The 19,460-nt window shown below is 48.2% G+C and overlaps 2 protein-coding genes across 4 annotated transcripts in view; one reads left to right on the top strand and one right to left on the bottom strand.

Moving 5' to 3' along the window:
- LOC147650241 (uncharacterized) overlaps positions 1–19,460 on the bottom strand; it is a 293,456-nt gene that overhangs the window by 74,383 nt on the left and 199,613 nt on the right. The window lies entirely within an intron of this gene.
- The window catches only part of LOC111943906 (uncharacterized), a 261,321-nt gene that overhangs the window by 69,267 nt on the left and 172,594 nt on the right, over positions 1–19,460 (top strand). The window contains exons 17-19 of the mRNA XM_086853479.1: positions 10,099–10,233; positions 10,510–10,655; positions 11,108–11,388. The gene's annotated coding sequence lies outside the window, so the exon portion shown is untranslated. The remainder of the gene's footprint in view (positions 1–10,098; positions 10,234–10,509; positions 10,656–11,107; positions 11,389–19,460) is intronic.

Here is a 19,460-nt window from a genome sequence, read left to right as displayed (position 1 = left end):
AACAACAAAGAGGGAGAGACAAAAAGGAAGAGCCTGGGTTTGAATTGACAGAAACCCCAGGAACCGGTGTGCAGCCCAGTAAATATTGGAATGACATTACCTGAGTGTTGAAAGACCCCCGAGCTGTTCACCAGTCTTCACAGAAGTAATTGTGAATGCCGTTTATTTCTATTATTAACACACCTTTTATAGGGTTCTACAGGGCCTGCGGGCAGAGCAAGCTACTATTGGCTAACACACACAGGTTTACATTCTTATCCTTGTACACAAGGATATTGTTTTGCTTTACTCTCTCTTCTGCAGGCAAGTTTCAAGGATTTCAGCCCTTAATATCACGACTTATTTCAAAGGCTGGTTTGTGCATACAGGCCTTTACTAATATATAAAATATAGCAACAATTCCCCCTTTCTCTTTTTGCACAAACCAGGCTTTGGATAAGATATCATGCCACTTAGACTGTCATCCCAATTAACATTATAAGTAAAGTCCGTCCCCCTTCTAGCACAAGAGACCTCAACCATCCGGTGTTGCCCCAGCTGGCGAACCAGCTTCCAGTGGGGTCACTATCTTCTTTTAGGGCATGTAACACATCCTGTAGCTGTTGCAGTTGCTTATGGATGGAAGCTGAATGATCAGTAAGATCCAAGCAGCACATGCCTTCAAACTCCTCACAACCATGTCCCTGTGCCAAGAGCAAAAGGTCCATTGCAGCTCGATTTCATAATATTGCATGACATACACTACTCACATTGGCTGAAAGCTCACTTAACATTGTGGATGTTAAGTTCAATCCTTCCTTAGTCCAGCAAGCGAGCCTTTTTAGGGTGGCTAAACTTTAATTCATTCAGGCTTCGCTTTGACTGTTTGATGTTCTTCATTTTGCTAGCTATATTCAACAGTTGGTGTTAGCTTGGGTGGAACAAGGTTATGTTTCCCAAGATAACAGGGTGTCATGGAGTTACTTTACTTTTAAGGGAGTTGGAGTTGCTGGGAAGTGCTTGGAGTCTTTTTTCCTGACCAATTATCGGTCATTGCTGGGAATTGACAGCAGTTTAGGCCATTGAAAAGTGGGATCAACTTGTGAACCCTACCTTAAAATGTAAAAGCAGAGCTCTCTGGGCTCTCTTTGTTTCCTGGCTGTGAAGGGTGGCGGAGCTCCAGGCCTCCCGTTCCCTGCCCAGGCCATGCGGCCGGGCGGGGATGGGGCCGGGCCTGCCGCGTCTCCTGCCCGGGAGATGGGGGGGGGCCTGGGGAAGGTTTTCCTCGGGCCCGGCCGGGCCGAGCCAATCTCTGGCTCGGCTGCAGGTTTTGCTGTAACTAAATTCACTAGAAACTGCCGAGTGAAGAAAGAGAGAGGCCCTGGACTTGCAGCGGGTTAGAGCAGCGACTACACGCTCCAGAGCAGCCATGAGGAACTTTTCATCACAGACGGCTCCAGCTCTTGTTCGGCAGAGATCCCCAAACCATCTACAAAAGCCTGGGCAAGATGTTAACTCTTTCATTACCCAGATGAGACTTGCGGATTAATCTTTTTATCCAGAGAGAGAGAGAGAGAGATCAACATGAAAAGAGACTTTATAAACTACCAGTGACAGGAAAGAAAAGAAGCTTCAAGAAAGGTAGAGAATTAAGAAGATGCTTTAATTAAGCTGAAATATCTCCCTGTTAAAACTATGGAGATGGACAATGAATTCTTGAAAAGAACTCCTTTAATTCATGATATAAGATCTAGAGAGGAATAGTGTTCAAAGTGTAAATTTGAGTAAAGAGTAATTATAGTATAGTGAAGTACTGGGAAATTAAAAGCCTTGAGAGACCATGAGAAAACTGTTTTCTGGTGAAGCTCACAGAAACAGATGAAGAAGACTTTTTTTGCCTTTGAATAACTTATCCTTAAAAATGCTATCTCTAGGCGCATGGCCCATACACACTTCAGAGTGATGTGAGAATGGGAGGAGTGAACTCTAATAATAGCAGCTCTGGACAGCTAACATTAGGGCAATAGAAAACTATAACAAAAATAGTTTTCTTGTGAGAAACTCCATAAATTAACAAGAAGAAACTTCTGTTTCTCTATAAAGATTGGTAAAAAGACTAGCAAGAATTAGGACTGTTTTAACCATCAGAGTTCCAGAGTTTTTGTCTCTGTTGTCATGTGAACAAGGGAATAGTGGGTAGATAGGGGATGGAAGGGTTTTTCTGGAAGTTTATTCTGGTGTTCTTATTATTGTGGTTTGTCAATAAACTTTCTTTTTTTTTCCCTTTTAAGTTGTATGCCTGTTTTGCTCTTATTCTAATCCATATCTCACAGCAAAAAGTAAATAATTTTCTTAGTTAGTGGTTTAAAACCACGACACAGGGTCTTCCATGTGGACTAGCAGGAATCCCATTCCATGCCCTATCCCCACAGATTAGGAAGATGGAACTAGGTAATCGCTTTGGTAATTGTCCTGTGAGATTGCACCACGAACAAAGGCTTTACTTTCAGTGGTAGTAACGAGATCAGCTATAGGGTTGACTGCAGCTCAGGGCTACATTACTTTGTTAGAATGACTTTTTGTCGGGGGTTCAAACATTATCCATCCACCTGAGGTATTGGTGGAACTTAACAAATCTAATTCTTCTGAGGGTTGTAACATTGACAACTTTGGTAATTTTTTGCTTGCCAACAGGCTTCAGGTTGTCTTAATGTGAAGCCAACAGTGCAATTGCACTCTTGCAACATTGCCAATCGATTCAGTCGAGTCTCATTACTAATTAAATCTTTAAATGCTGGAGGATCCCATTCAGGGACTCCTACGAGACAGGTGCGAAAGGATCTCCAGGTGTGGCTAGGCTTAGACACACTGACTTTTGGCCAGTTCAATGTGCCAGAGTGACCCACATGTTCTGCCTCTTTTGGATGTTAGTTAGCAGACAGTTAGTCAGGACTATACACAACACAATTACCATAAGCAGTTTGTTCCATGCAAATGACACCATATTTGCAAACTTACAGCTAAAACTCCAATCGTTAAATGAACTTTCAAAGATGCTTACACTAGCTCTTGAAGGGGGAATACTTATACTTTATACTAACATAACAATTACTACACAGGCTAAACTATCTTAACCTATTATAGAACTACTTTTAACACACGTGCTTTGGTATATATGTAGTCTAAGCGTGAAAGCAATTTGCTGAAAGGGTAAACACACAACTACAATTTGCTTTATATACAGTTAAATGGAGTCTCTACACTTCTTAGATCTTCTACAGAATTTCTCTAACACGATTCAGTCCTGGAACGTTCACTGCTCCCGTGATGTCAGCTGGCAGCTGATGGGTGACTGAGGGTTTTGATGTTCAAGTTCTTCTTCAGATCCTTCTAAATCTTAAAACAAAGGATACCTGAAAAATTGGTAGAGACATAACATCATAGTAACGACATAAAAGTTCTGATGGCAACTGTCTGTGTAGTGTTCAGACACAACTGTGTCCTGACAGCTCCACTTCTGATCCATGTCTGGAGTACCAAGGCTGTGTGATGACATCTCTGTTCACTGGATCTCATGTGTTCAGAGGCAGACAGTCTGGTCAGATGAACAGGTGACCTTTTTGAACCTGCCGACAAAACACAGGCACTTCTCTCCTTGAAGTTAATGAATTACACTAATCAAATGTTTTTAGGGCATCCATTTCCCCCGTTTTCTTAAAAAAAAATAAAATGAGATGTACTTCTGTTATAAACATCAACAACAACACAAAACCATATACACAATTAATAAGAACTTATACCGGTTAAAAATCAATTAAATCATAAACATTATTAATAACATATGTAATATAAAACTACTATTAATTACTAAAACACTGCACCAGCATCCCATAGTTAGCAAACAAACAGAAACAAAACAATCAGTGAAGGATTGGGTAATCACCTCCGGAAATGATTCCCCAAGCCCACTTCAAAACTGATCCAGCTGTCATATCAACAGGGTCAAATTGCTGAGTCAAAAAGTGACTCAAATAATGATTTGGGACAGAAAACATCTGGATCTGATGGCAAACGTTCCCTCCAGGTAAAGTCAAGGCTTGGCCAGGGCCTGGCTTTAAACTGGAAAGATGCCTCTTAACATATTTCTAGAACAAGGTTCTCAATAGTAGCAGCCATGAGATGCTTACAGCACAGCAAACTGTTAAAATGCATTTGTACAAATCAAATGATCAGAAGCCTCAGGTACCAGACCAATTAAACCATGCAGCAGTTGGTTTAATCTGAAGCCTCTCCTATGGCAGCTGATCCTCAGCAATGGTACATCTTCTTAAAATTCTGGAAACACTGAAAAATAAGAAAGCTATAACAAACAAAACTGCAGAGATTGCAACAACCAATAGAACTCCCGATGAAGTCAAGGGTGTCACAGACTGCATTCCCTTCTATCCACAAGCAGGTGTTCACCAGTGTTCCATCACTGCTGTTTCAGTTGTGGCTGTCTTCATATCTCTAGGAAAATAACTATACTTTTCAGTTTAAACAAGTGTCTCCAATAAAACATAAAACAATTTAAATTAAACAATATTTAAACCTAACAATAATTATATATGATAAAAGGAAATAACAAACTTAACCTTAAAAGAATATCTAAGTTAGAAAACTTAACTTAAAAACATTCAAGCCTAAACATTATAAAACTTAACTATCCTTAATTCTATTAACACTTAATCTATATTAAATAAAATCATAACTTAATATTATTCTGTTAGTACAAAAAGGCAACTAAAAGTTTGATATATACTTTTTAAACACAATATAACAGTAACATGAATTCACTATAAAGATTATAAGAATGTAACAAATACATCACAATTCTATGTCATCTAGCTCTGAGAATAACTCACAATAACTGCAAATGTTACTAAAAATACTTATTCATAACAGGAATTTGCTTAGTATATGCTTAAATTGGTTAGGATTTGAAAGTGCAGTTTTTCTAGAGAAAAACCACAACAACACAGGATTTGGTGAGTTGCCATCCAGCTTTGTAGCACTTTTCAAAAGTACTACATTTACATTTTTTCAGAAACATCAAGTCCAATTCTTAAACTAAAACCCAAAATCCAAATTGGTGTATATGCAGTTATATGTGCTTTATATAACAAAAGGACTCACATTAAAATTACCTTATTAAAATTGTGGAAAAAACAAGCAAATAGATAATATATACTTTAACTTAACTTTGTCTTGTACAGTAAAGTTCTCTTAACTAATTATTTTTTAAACCACAAATCTCTTCTGTAGATATCATTAATTGGAAGGTTTTCCTAGAAGCTGTAAATCACACCATGTTTAAACACTTTTTCTCACTCTTTTTTTTTTTTTTTCTATTTTTTCTTCTTTTTTTTTCTTTTTTTTCTTTTTTTTTTTTTTTAAACGTTCAAAGAATCACAATAACTTCTCTAGTAAAATCTTAAAAACTCCAATTACATAAACTCATAATTACTTAAAACACAAAATTAACTCTACAATGGCATATAAAAACATTTTGAAAACCCAATAAATTATGACTTTTTAACAAACTGGGTATTATCTGGGTGCTTCTTCTTAGAGAGGGAGCAGGGGGGGTGAGCTGCCCACCCTGCTGCTGCTGCAGCTCTGCTCTTATCTTCCTTCACATTCTCTACATACTCTCGCAGCGAGGAAAACGGAGAGAAAGGGAAAGAAAAACCTCACAAAGTTAACTTTAACAAATGCAGTTTTTTCTCTCAATCTCTCATGTTGTTCTCTGACAGAGGAAAAAAGGGCACGATTTTACAAAAGCAGGCGATGTTACACGAAAAGTCTCTCAGGCCAGGTGCTAACAACAGCGATCATTGCAGCTTATCAGCGTGGCCTTGGAACTTTTCTTGCGCTGCTTCTGCCCCCAGGGTGCCTTTGTTCTCACAGAGCCCACCTCTGTGCTCCCCCATGTCCCCCTGCTTCGGGTGGAAACCAATCTAAATTTGGCTTCTTTTCTTCCAGGGTGGTAAAGATGGAACTTTAATAAGATTGTAATGCTAAAAGTGACTCCAAAAATGAAGCAAATATTTCTGGATGTATCACATCCTGCCATAACTGAACAGATTCTGTTCGTTGTTTCAGCGTTCGCTGTGGAACTTTTTTTTTTTTTTCTTTTTTTCTTTATTTTCTTCTCTCTGACTCTCCCTCCCTCTCTCCATGGGCAGCATAGATAGGAGTGCTTGTCCAGCAGTGGGAGGTAAAGGCATCTGCCGCTGTGACGCAGGTAGAATTACGGGGCTCACAGCCTCAGCATATCTCACTTTTCTGTCTTTTAAGGTATTAATTGCAATCTGCCAAGTTCAACCGAGAGACACAGTGTCCTTGCTCTTTTCTGTAATTGCCATTTCCCATATCAGAGCCGACATACCAGTCCGTTCTTGCACCGCAAAAAGCAGTGTGAGCACTGCAAATGCCCATGACAATTAGCCCATATAATGAGCATATCCAGGTCCTTTTCCTGGGCTGCTTCGCCTCGTTTAACGAGGATGCAGAGAAGCAGTTTATCTGCCGCCGCAAACTCTGCCTCCATGCTGACGGCCACCCGCAAGGGGGAAGGTTGCGACCCTTCTACCACGCCCTTGCCTTCCTGGGCCCCCCCCAGCAGCCTGACTTTCCACGTCCTACCGCTCAGCGTTTCACCGCGCTCAGGCTGCCTATCCGGTGCCGATCCAAGCCCGCGACGTCTAATGCCCAGATCCACTCCGCTGACTCCAAAGCCCCTCTGCCCGCAGGGGTGTCCCTGTTCGGGCGCCAGATGTTGAAAGACCCCCGAGCTGTTCACCAGTCTTCACAGAAGTAATTGTGAATGCCGTTTATTTCTATTATTAACACACCTTTTATAGGGTTCTACAGGGTCTGTGGGCAGAGCAAGTTACTATTGGCTAACACACACAGGTTTACATTCTTATCCTTGTACACAAGGATATTGTTTTGCTTTACTCTCTCTTCTGCAGGCAAGTTTCAAGGATTTCAGCCCTTAATATCACGACTTATTTCAAAGGCTGGTTTGTGCATACAGGCCTTTACTAATATATAAAATATAGCAACACCTGAGCTTGAGAGAAAATTGACAAATTGTTAGGCTGAATTCCTGTCTCTAGTGGAACTGGAGAGCAACCACCATGGAGATAACGTTATTTTCTTTAATCATTTTCTTTGGCAAGAGAATCAGAAGGAAAAAGCTCCAGAGTGACTCTTATTATATTTTCCCTCCCTCTGCCTTTTCTTTCTGATTCCCTCCATCATTCCCAGCTCTGTCAAGATTGTGACAAACTTAATTACCAGCAAACAGCAGGAATCCCAGATGACATATCCATGGTTTTTTCTTTCTTCTGACTTCATGAGATCTTTCTGGTCTTTAATGTAGAGTGAATGAGGACGGGGAGCAGCTGGTGCTGGTGTCCAATACCAGCAGCATCTGAGCCCTTATCTCCTTGAGATCTTCAGTGTCAGGATAGGATGCAGATAACAAAACCTGAGTGATGAGATTCAGGGGTGGAGGTTCAGAAAACGGGATTGTGCATGACAGGCCCAGATCTGCCATTTGGGGGCTGTCATAGAAACCTGCACTCATTTCAGGGCTGCTCACAGCAGGGACTGCACAGCCCAGGCCTCTTGCTCCAAGCTCCTGGCACCAGGATAAGGCACCTTTGTGCCTCCTGCATCTGTAAATTTGATGCTCGTTGGCTATAAAACAAGAGCTGGGTGAAACATTGTCATTTGCAGGGAGTTTGCCCTAAAACCATGTTTCTAGGGCGTGAAACAGCTCAGGGTGAGGTTCAGTGAATGGTTTTGAGCGAGAAAAAAGATTTAAAAGAAAAATGCCCTAAAATACTTTGAGTATTTTTAAGTGGAGTTTTGCCCTTTGATCTTTTCAAAGGGAATTTTATTGTCTTGCTGTCTCAAAGATGTTTTGGCTGCAGGGGTCTGGAGAGGCTTTTCAGAGTCCTCACCAGTTCTACAGTTCAAGAAGCTTGTGCTCCCATTGCTGCAGAAGCAGGGAGCCCTTGCCTCCACCCTGCCATTACTATTATTATCATTATTATTATTATTATTATTATTAACTATTATAATATTATGTTTATGTTTATGATGTTTATTTTTACACCCAGGCAATTCACTGTTTTGCAGGAAATGTCAAGATTTTCCACACAGGCACCTCTTTCCCCTGTGCACCCATCTTGAGAGAGAGAAAATGGTCATGTGCCACTTGACCAAAGCAGGGGCTTTGCAAACACACCAAACACTGGAAGTTTGGTAGAAAGAAGCAGCAAATCTCTTTTTTATCTTAGTTTTATCTTCACCAAACCTTCTCTGAACAACTCTGCACCTCCTTCTGCATTCATTTCCTCAAGCTGGGTGTCATGGAGTTACTTTACCTTTAAGGGAGTTGGAGTTGCTGGGAACTGCCTGGAGTCTTTTCTCCTGACCAATTATCGGTCATTGCTGAGAATTGACAGCAGTTTAGGCCATTGAAAAGTGGGATCAACTTGTGAACCCTACCTTAAAGTGTAAAAGCAGAGCTCTCTGGGTTCTCTTTGTTTCCTGGCTGGAAGGGTGGCGGAGCTCCAGGCCTCCCGTTCCCTGCCCAGGCCATGCGGCCGGGCGGGGCCGGGGCCGGGCCTGCCGCGTCTCCTGCCCGGGAGATGGGGGGGCCTGGGGAAGGTTTTCCTCGGGCCCGGGCCGGGCCAGGCCGATCTCTGGCTCGGCTGCAGGTTTTGCTGTAACTAAATTCACTAGAAACTGCTGAGTGAAGAAGGAGAGAGGCTCTGGACCTGCAGCAAGCAGAGACAGCGACCACACTCTCCAGAGCAGCTATGAAGAACTTCCCATCGCAGACGGCTCCAGCTCCTGTTCGGCAGAGATCACCGAACCATCTACAAAAGCCTGGGCAAGATTTTAACTCTTTCATTACCCAGATGAGACTTGCGGATTAATCTTTTTATCCAGAGAGAGAAAAAGAGAGTGATCAACATGAAAAGAGACTTTATAAACTACCAGTGACAGGAAAGAAAAGAAGCTTCAGAAGAGGTAGAGAATTAAGAAGATGCTTTCATTAAGCTGAAATATCTTTCTGTTAAAACTATGGAGATGGACAATGAAGTCCTGAAAAGAACTCCTTTAATTCATGATACAGTATCTAGGGAGGAATAATAGGGTTCAAAGTGTAAATTGGAGTAAAAAGTAGAGTAATTATGATATAGTGAAGTGCTGGGAGATTTGAAGCCTTGAGAGGCAATGAGAAAACTGTTTTCTAGTGAAGCTCACAGAAACAGATGAAGAAGACTTTTTTGCCTTTGAATAACTTATCCTTAAAAATGCTATCCCTAGACTCATGGCCCATACACACTTCAGAGTGATGTGAAAATGGGAGGAGTGAGCTCTAATAATAGCAGCTCTGGGCAGCTAACATTAGGGCAATGGAAAACTATAACAAAAATAGTTTTCTTGTGAGAAACTCCATAAATTAACAGGAAGAAACTTCTGTTTCTCTACAAAGAGTGGTGAAAAGACTGTAGCAAGAAATGGGACTGTTTTAACCATCAAAGTTCCAAAGTTTTTGTCTCTGTTGTCATGTGAACAAGGGAATAGTGGGTAGATAGGGGATGAAAAGGTTTTTCTGGAAGTTTATTCTGGTGTTCTTATTATTGTAGTTTGTCAATAAACGTTTTTTTTTTTCATTTTAAGTTTTATGCCTGTTTTGCTCTTGTTCTAATCCATATCTCACAACAAGAAATAAGTAATTTTCTTAGTAATTGGATTAAAACCACGACATAGGACTTTTGTGGGCACAGGGAGGGTGTCAGAAATGCTGACAAGGATGAGAAAAATCTATTTAACGATTCATGTGGAGTATTTCTGAAGAGGAACCCAGAGATGTCTTCTGGGCTGTGTTTTAAGTCACTTCCTGGGCAGCTGTGGCTCCCCAGGGCAGACAGTGGCCCAGGGGAGCAGCAGCCAAGTGCTCTGAGGGCGCGTGAGCCCATCCATCCTTGCCTCTTGCCACACAGATGTTGCAGGCAAGTGTGAAACCCTCTGCTCTTTGCTTCTGTGCAGGTGCTGCAGGAAGAGCAGAATGAGAAGAGGGCTTTAACAGAGACACTGCTCCAAACTCGGGGACAGCTCAGCCAAGCGTGCCAGCAGGTCCAGCAGCTCAGGCAGGAGGTGAAAGAGCAGCAAGAGAAGGGACAGGTAAGTCTGAGTAGGCAGGGAATGGAGTGCAGGGCAGGGACAAGGGCACAAAAGGCAGCTCCTGGGAGTGAGGAGGCAAGGGCTGCCTCAGGCTGTGGGAGCACAGAGCCTGGTAAGCTCCAGAGCTCAGCCACAGGAAGGAGGGCTTGCAGTGCAAGCAGAGCTGCGTTGAGAAGCCACAAGAAGTGGCTGAAGGAATGGGATTTGGAGACAGCAAGTGCAAAAATCTGAGCCTGAGGGCAGGTCCCAGGAAGTCGCTCTGCATTTTGTTGCCAGACCATCAAGGCAAAGCTGCAAGCTGAGCTGCAGGAAGCTCACAATGAAATGCTGGCAGTGCAGAGGAGGCACAAGGAAGAACTTCAGGGCATCAGAGAGAGGAGATGAATGTCCTCCTTGAGCAGAGGGATGCTCTGCAAAAGCAGGTGAGTGAAACAGCAGTGGCACTGCAGTCACCCAGGGAGGACTCTGTGGCCTTCTTGCTTTTCCATGGCAGAGCAGCAGCTGATGGGGTGATCCCTGGGGCTGCCTCATGCTGTGGGGGCTCCATGGCAGCTGCTCTGAAGGACACTCAGTGCTCTGCTGAATCTCAGCTGCTGCCCCCTGGACAGCTGGGCCAGTCCTCTGGGCTGTTGGCCAGCAACCATCAGCATGGACTCCTGCTGGCCTCTTCTTGCTAGCCTTGGTTTGGGAGGTGCTTTTTCAGGTGGGCCACTTAGAGACTTAACCAAGTTGTCCATATCCATTGGGAATCTGGTGCTTTCAGGACAGGGAGAAATGGGAAGTTGTCCTTTCCCTTTCCTCATGGCCTCTGCTGTGGCTGACAGAGGCAGGCTGTGGCTGTCGCCTCTGACTGCTTTGTTCTGTTTGACTGGAGGTGGAAGAGTTGACATCTCAGCTGGCAGCCTCCTGAGAGTTCCTGGAAAGCAGAGTCCAGAGAGCCCAGCAAGATGTGAGCGAGGCCCAGGCACAGTCAAGGCAGAAGCAATTGGAGGCTGAACACATCCAGAAGAGGCTGGAGGAGGCAGAACATCAGAAGAAGGAGCTCCAAGTGAAGCTGCAGAAACTGGAGAGGGAATGGAGTGAATGCAAAGAAGTGGCACTGGAAAATTTTGAATTGCAGGCTTCCGTGAATGTCCTAGAGAGGGAAAGAGACAGGTAAATGAAAGCCTGTGGGACTCTGCAATGTGGTGAATGCATTCCCTCTTTGCCATCTTTGCACCTACCTGGGGCTCTGGCAGCATTTCCTAAGTGGCAGATTCTGAACTCTCCATGAAGACACATCTCATTATCTGTATGTTGTGTTCATTCTCTAATATTTTAAGCCTTCACTTGGAGTTTTTCTGAAGACAAAGGCTTTTGGGGTAGCTCTTTCCCTCTAGGGAGTGTTGTGCTGTTAGGTTAGGTTAGGTTAGGTTAGGTTAGGTTAGGTTAGGTTAGGTTAGGTTAGGTGGGTGTGTTAACAGTGCTGGAGCTGCAGTGTAAGGAGCTGGATACATCCATCAGCTCCACCTTGGCTGCTGTAACTTGAGGCCTTTGGGATCTGATCAGCCTGGCATCTGATGCCTTTGCTGGGCAGAACCTTCTTAAGGCCCTCAGTGCTGATCAAGCCCAGATTGCCCTGGGAGGCACCCAAGAAACAAGAATGTCTCTGGTGCATTGTTCCTGATAAAATGCCCCCCCGGTGCCTGGAGGGGCTCAAGCAGGGTCCCTGCCAACCTCCACACTCACAGGTGTTACTGACTGTGCAAAGAATGCTAGAAACCAGAGCAAGGTTAGGGGGGCTCCTCCAGCTGATCAAGTCAAGCCAGTCTTCACTGCCACAGGATTCTTCTTCCAAGAAGAAGACAAAGGAAAGGCAGAGCACTCTTGCTTGCCTGGAGGTTTCTGCATCTTTCATCAGCTTGAGCTCCAAGCCTCTGTTGCCACTTCTGCCTTGGGCCTTTGTTCCTCCAGCTGAAAGTAGGATGGGTGCTGTTAAATCTCAGGGAACTTCCCAGATGTCCCCTGGCTGTAGGGTGCTGCTCCTCCCACCTGGACATACAAGATGGGGGAAGGAAATGTCTCTTCCATGTTGACCAAACCTCAGTGCTTCCACCACCCCGGCCCCTCAGGGGCCTCCTGTACCCTTGGAACCTCCTGCCACCTCCTCCCTCACACCTGCCCCTTGTGCCTTCCCACTGCCTTGTCCCATCAAGGCCTCTGCAGCACCGCATTCCTTCCGGGCCTCCCTCCACCCCAGCCCCTCTGGTCTCCCCCAGCCCGGCCAACCTGCCCGGCAGCGGCGCAGCCCCGATAGAGCTCCAGAGGAACCGGATTGAGAGAGCCTCAGAGCCCTCAGCAATCCCGCCAGCAACCCACAGGCTGCAGGACACAGACGGTGCTTCCTGGCTGGGAGAAGCCTCATGCCCATCTCCAGGCACCACAATCACAGCGAGCCCCACAGCTCCAGCCCCTGCCCAGCTCCTCTGTGGGCAGCGTTAAGGCTTCAGCAGAAGCACCAAAGGCCGAGGGCCTTCTGGCCATTTTCCCTTCCCCACTGCACTCCTGGGCAGCTTGCTGAGCACAAGCAACCCTTTTCCCCTCTCCCCCTATGCCCTGCGCACACTGGGCACCAGAGAAAGCACCTGAGACACTGGGTATGAGAACACATTCTATATTTCTATATATAATTCTATATCTATATTCTATGTATTTCTATATTTCTATATTTCTATATTAAAGAAGAACTAAGAAAAAGGAAAAAGAAACCATCTTAAAGAAAAATCCTGCCCGGCTCAGATGGCCCCGGCAGACAGAGAGCCTCTCAATTCAGCTCTCCTCAGAGCTCCAGCAGCACAGCCAGCCACGGGCCCACAGACAAGGGCGGTTCTTGCGTGCCCTGCGGAATCCATCTTGCCACTTCTGCAAGATGGAGCCTGGAGCTGCCCGGAGGACAAAGGCTGTTTCCAGAGCCAGCCTTCTGATGGCAGGGCTGATGTCCTGTGCCTTGTCATCAAGGGCTGCAAGAGAGAGGAACAGAGCCATGGTCAGATCTGGATCTGCAGGGACCCGAGGAGAGCCCCGTGCAAGGGCCAACGCAGGTGGCTCTGGCCATGGCCAGGAGGGAGCAGGGACCAAAGGGATCAGCCCAAAGCCACTGGACACTATTGGCACTCGTGCCCCTGAAATCTCTGTGTGTGCCCTGGCCACACCAGGCCTGGTCCGCACAGGGAGCAGAGCCCTCGGCAGCCGGGGCAGGGATTGCAGCTCCCCTTGGCAGCCGGGGCTGGCAGCCCGCTGCCCTCACTCACCCTGACAGATGCTCTGGAGCTCTCGTTTGTTCCCCCGGAGGTGCTGCCCGGCCATCCCTGGGAACACAGAGCCTGTCAGGGTCCCAGCAGCACAGCTCCCTGCCAGCGGCGCTGCCAGCCCTGGGGCCACACGGCCTCCTGCCCCGGCAGGGCTCAGCCCCGGCCCTTGCCGCATCCTGGCTCAGCCCAAGGGCCCGGCTGCCAGAGGCCGGCAGCAGCAGCCCCGAGGGCAGCCGGGGCTCCAGGGCCGGGGCAGCAGCCGGGGCTGGGGCCGAGCTGCGGCGGGGCAGGGAGGGAGCCCAGCCCGGTTCGTGGCTCACCAATGAACCTGATGGCCGCCGCTCGCAGGGACTCCTGCGGGCTGTCCAGGTAGAGCAGGGCCCGGTGCAGGTGCTCAGCCGCTCGGCTCCTGTCCTGTGCCAGCTGCAGAGAGCGGCGGGAGGGAAGGGTTGGTGCGGGCTCTGCCCCTCGGCCGGGCACTGCTGCCTGCGGCCAGCCCCGGCCTCCCGTGCCCGCCCAGCCCTGAGGCACCGGGCAGCAGCCGCTGGCGCCGGGCTCTGGAGGGGGCAGAGGGCCGGCTGCTGCCCGGGGAGCCGCGGTGCTGCCCTGCCCGACAGAGCAGCTGTGCCGGGGCTCCATGGGCACACGGCTCGGGGCCACAGGGGGCTGGAGTAGAGCCCGCGGGCCCCAGGGAAGGGAGCAGCGTGTGGGGCACAGGCTGGCGGCCCTGGGTGCGGCACTGGGCAGGGCACAGCTGCCAGCCGCACACACTGAGCTTCTCCAGCCTGGGGCTGCCGAGTCCTCACATCAACCACGCGCTGGTTCTTGTCATGGCAGTGCAAGGAGAGTGGGAGCCATCTCTTGTAACTCTGCATGGTGTCTTTTTTCAAAAAAGGTTTTTTGAAGAGGGGAGAAAAATTTTCAAGATGAAGTTGCAGGGAAGCTCCCTGCTGAAAAAAGTGAAGCTTCATCCATCCCACAAACCCCAGCCTGAAAAGACAACAGCACTGGCTTTCTGCACTCCAGAAACCATGTCCCGCCTGGGAATTCAAGAGGAAGCTCAGCAGCTGCAAGAATCACAGCCTCATGGAATCATTTCTGTTGGGAAAAACCTTCACAAGCATTGAGCCCAAGCACTCACAAAAGGAGGTGTCACCTTCCCCTCCCTGATGCCCCAGCCACAAGCACTGAAGGACCAGGGGCCTGTTCCATTGGCTTCCAGCCCAAACCTAATCCCTGTGTCAATCATGGAAGCACAGCAAGAAAGGACCCGAGTTCCCGCTCCTGCAGCCAGCGGCACTGATGGCATCTGCTCCATGTTGGCATCTGCTCCATGTTGGCATCTGCTCCCTGTTGGCATCTGCTCCGTGGCAGGAGGGATTCAGGGATGATCCTGCCCTGGGCTGTCACACTTTGGGTGGGCACTGCCCAACCTGCTCTGGAACTCCTCTTACGCCCTCACTGGAGCCATGTCTGCATTTACTGTCCCAGCACCAGCCTGAATTCAGAAGCATATTGTCCCCTACCAGGTCTTGCAGGAGCTTGTTTATTTCCCTTTGCTTTGCGGTTCCTGGAAGCCTGAGCATTTCTTGACTCTGCTTTTCTGCCTGCATGAGCTGCTGAGCTGTCTCTTCCAGTTCCTTTCTCCTGAGAGCTCCCTTTGCTTCCAGCTCTTGTTGCAGGAATTTCACTTGTCCTGCAAACATCACCAACAGCAGGAGTCAGAGTCTTTGCTGACTTTACTGACCTCAGGCCCTTTCAGGACCTCCAGCCCCACCACTCCTCAGAAGCCCTGTGGACAGAGGTGGCTTTACAGGGTGCTTAGCTTTTCTCGGCAGGGGCGGCACCACAAACAAAGCACACGAGGTCCTCACCTTCTACCACTGCCTTGGCCTGCGTGACTCTGAGCACTTGAGCCTCCAGATGGTTCCTGCTCATCTCCAGCTGAGATATCTGCTGCTGAGCAGCAGACAGGCTGGATTCCAGGCTCTCCTTTTGCTGACCTACAAATTGCAAATACAGAGAGACATGAGCTGCTTGCTCCTGACACCCACAGCTGGTTATTCCAGGACAACGAGGCTCAAGATCCCCACACATCAGTATGGAAAATGGATCACATGGAAACTCTTCCAGAGAAGGCACTTTTGTGCCATTTCCATAGCAAAGCAGGGCCCTCTGAGGGAGTGCCCTGGCCTTCCTTATTGCCTGGCACAGCACACACAGCCCAGCCCAACTTGACCTCAACAGCCAGAGCTTCACTTGCTGTTCCTGACCTATGACACTGGGGAGCTGTGCCCGGACAGGATGGGCTGATGAGCAAAGTCTCAGCCTCTGCTCACATCCCTTCTGTCATCAGCACTTGCAAGCTGCTCTGCAGGGGGACAGGACAGTCTCTTGTCCTGCCCAACTCCTGACATTTTAATACTCTTGAAAATGGACATAAAGGTACATCATTTTCCAGACACCGTGTATTTAAGAGACTTCAGAACTACTTGGCATGATGCAGAAAAATCTCAAGGTCGTGGGAGCACTTGTGAAAAATACCAACACCCTAAATGCAGAGACTGCTGTTTAAACTCTTGCAAGGTCAAGGAGTAGGCTTGCCACCATTATTTTAGTATTGTTGGCTAAACAGGCAGTAGCCCAATTGGCTTGTCCTTCTTTACAGAGTGAGAGGGACCATGCAAAGGGACTTTGTTTGGCTTGGCAGGTGGATGCCCATCAACAATTAGAAATAATCCCCAGAGGTCGTTGAGGATTCCAAAGGGCTTTCCCTGCTGCTTTCTAACCAGCCCTAGCACCTGGCCCACACTTCTCAAGAGTAGGCTTGGAAGCAGAAAGCCTCAAGACTTTCAGCAGGAGCCTCTGGCTTCACCCAGAATTGCAGCGCACTACTCCCAACATCCCCAGGTAAGAGCCTGGAATGCTCAAGATGGAGCTTCAGTTCTGAAGATCAAGATCATGTCAAGCTACTTGGTAACAAACGAGGGATGTTCAATGCCCAGCATAAGGAACCAAACCTAAGAGAAACTTGAGGTTTCACTCAACCTCTGCATGCTTTAACTACTACTCAATTCAGGGCTGGGTGGCTTGCTTTTGACTTCCCACAGGAATGTGCTTGGCAGCACAAACAGGAGCCCAAGGCTGACGAGAGCTTTGTTGGCTTTAGATGTCAGAAAAATAACCTTCATATTGTGACTTTTTTTTTTTTTGAGACACTACCATTTTATGTCAGTGGAATGTAAAAACATCTGAAAGGCTCTGCTCCCTGCCTTTACCTGGTCTCTGCCATCTGCTTGGAAAGCTCTTGCCTCTGCTGCTCCATAGCTGCCAGTCGTCCCTTAAAGGCAGCCTTCTCCTGGCCCAGCAGCTCCTTCTCTCTGTGCACCTGGGCCAGTGGTTGCCCTTGGCCAGAGGATTGCTGTCGCAGCTGCTCCAGGGCCCTGCTCAATGACTCTTGCTCCTGGGAAACCTGGAAACAGGACAAGGTACACCTTGAGCCCTTCCTCAATGATGGTGTGTGCCATTTTGAGGCAGCTGTCCACAGCAGTGTCCCTGTCTTCTTCTGCCAGAAACAGCATCTGGGCTGATCTGGCTGGCACAACTCCCACTCCCACAGGTGCTGCCTAGCAATGAGGTGTCCAGAGCCATGGTGACATCATCCCTCCTTTGCTCCAGCAGATCCCTCTGAAGCTGCAATTCCTCCAGTGTCTGCCTCTTGACTTACAGCTCGCTCTGCAATGAGGGGTCTTCTCCCTCCAGTGCAGCCTCCACTGTACAAGAAGGGCCAAGACAAGTTTTCAAGGGAAAGCCAGTCTCATTTCCAAAACCAACCTCCATCCTGTCCTGCTGCTGGGCCTTTTCCACCTGGGGTGACGTTTCCTTCTGCTGCTCGGTGTTCCTTTGACGCAGCCACAAGGCTCCTGGCTCTGGGATTCCCATGCATTGCTGCAGCTTTTCCCTGGACTTCTCAATGTTTTCACAGCAACTGCAGAGACAAGGCTCAGTCAGAAGAACAAAGAGGCCTCAAGAGTCACCTATCCCATTTCCAGCACTCCAGGCTGGAGCAGGGGGCAGTGGGCTAAGGAAGACCTTGCTCTTTCCCTCCCTAGGAAATCCTCCAGAGGCAAAGGGAAAGGCAGGATTTTGCCTTCCTTCAGTGAGAAGCAGTGGCTGGGCAGAGGCACGCAAAGAACAGAATTCAGGGGAGCGGTATGGTGAGAAGAAGGAGTCTTCTATTCCAACATGGCTGTGCATCTCCCACACAGCCTTAGGAGTCACAGTAGAGCATGAAAAACCCTGACAGGACGATGCTCAAGAGCCACACATGGTAGGGCAGGTGATTTCTTCACCCAGGAACCTCTGAACTCCCAGACCTGGAAGCAGATTGCATCTGGAATGCAAGAGGAGGAGGAGGAGGAGGAAATGTTCACCCTCTGATTTCTTCTATCAGATCCTCCATCTGCTGATAGCGGCTTGTGACCGTTTGGGTTTCCTCGTCCATTTGACCAGTACGTTCCTGCAAGCGCCCACAATTCCCTGAGACTTCCCAAAGCAATGCAAAGGGATCCTGTTTATCCGTGGATGTCAGAGTTGAGAGGATGCTGCCAGGATTGTCAGTGCAGACGACGGAATGGGCCATGCTGTCACTGTCGTCTGTCAGTGCCTGAAAGCCCACATCCAGCTGTTAGTCAGGCATTCTCTTCCTATTCCAAAGGACCACTGAGATGCCTCTTCTGATCCCACAAGAACCAGTGTCCATTCAGTTTCAAAATCCCAGCCAGCTCAGCACAGTTTACTCACCTCAGGGGCTCGGGAGGATTGTCCCTGGTGAGAAAGACCTCGAGCTCCCTGGAAGAGCACAGGGAAGAGCACACTCAGACTTCCCTGGGCATCCTATGCCAGGGCCCCAGCATCCTGACTGGGCAGAATTCCCTGCAAATAGCCCATCCATCCCTGCCCTGTCTCAGTGGGAAGCCATTTTCCCTCGTCCTGTCCTTGCAGGCCCCTGCCTTAAGTCACTGTCCAGCTCTCTTGCAGGCCCTTCCTTCATGCATTGATAGGAGCTCTAAGATCACCCTGGAACCTTCTCCCACCTGGACAACCCCAACTCTTGCCTCCTTTGCCCTTGGCACAGGTGCTCCAGCCCTTGGAGCATCTTCCTGTTATCCCCGTGGCCTCCCCTAGGCCACTGGGGATCATCTCAGAAATGTCTGAGAGAAACCCCAGTTTGCCTCTGGGAAGTGATGAGGCTGCACTGTAAATTAGGCTGAGGGGAAGGCGATGACCCTTGTTTGTGCCCATGGCCCCTCCCGTTGGACAAGGATGGAGGAGGAGATGTGGCTGTGCTCTGGGATGGCCAGGTGCCCCCCATTCCCTCCCAGGCCTGTCCCCACAGCAAGCACCAAAGCTGCTGGAGCTCTGGAACAGCAACTGTTAAACCCTTGCTATTCCCAGAGGGAAGCCTTCCCTGAGGCACAGCCCAGGCCCACCCAGGCCCCTGCAGGGCTTGGCACAAGGAGAGCAGTGGCTTTCTCACTCACCCGTCGCGTGTCCATCTGCTCCTTGGCACAAACAGTGTCCAAAGTGCAGTGTCCAAAGGCCCTTGGCCTTCGCAGGGTTTAACCCCAGTGTCCAAAGGCCCTTGGCCTTTGCCGGGTCCTAACCCAAATATTCAAACGTTCTTGGCCTTTGCAGGGTCACTAGCACACGATCAAAGTGCTGTTGGCCGTCGCAAGGTCCAAGCCCAAGCTGGGCAGCTGGGCAGGGACCTGGCTCATAACATGAGTTCCAAGTTGCTGCTCCAGGCAGCACCAGTTTTAAGGCTCAGCATTCTCAAGACCCACATGCTCTTCTGGGATGCGATTAGTTCCTGAGTCACAGGAATTCTCCTGTCTTCCCTGACTGTCCTAGTTTAGGGCAAATCAGGAAGGAAAA

The sequence above is a fragment of the Cyanistes caeruleus genome, chromosome 16 (genome assembly GCF_971803275.1).
Source record: "Cyanistes caeruleus chromosome 16, bCyaCae1.hap1.1, whole genome shotgun sequence".
In the NCBI taxonomy this organism is placed as follows: domain Eukaryota; kingdom Metazoa; phylum Chordata; class Aves; order Passeriformes; family Paridae; genus Cyanistes; species Cyanistes caeruleus.
Note: the sequence above shows the minus strand (reverse complement) of the source record. Positions and strands in the feature narration are given on the sequence as shown.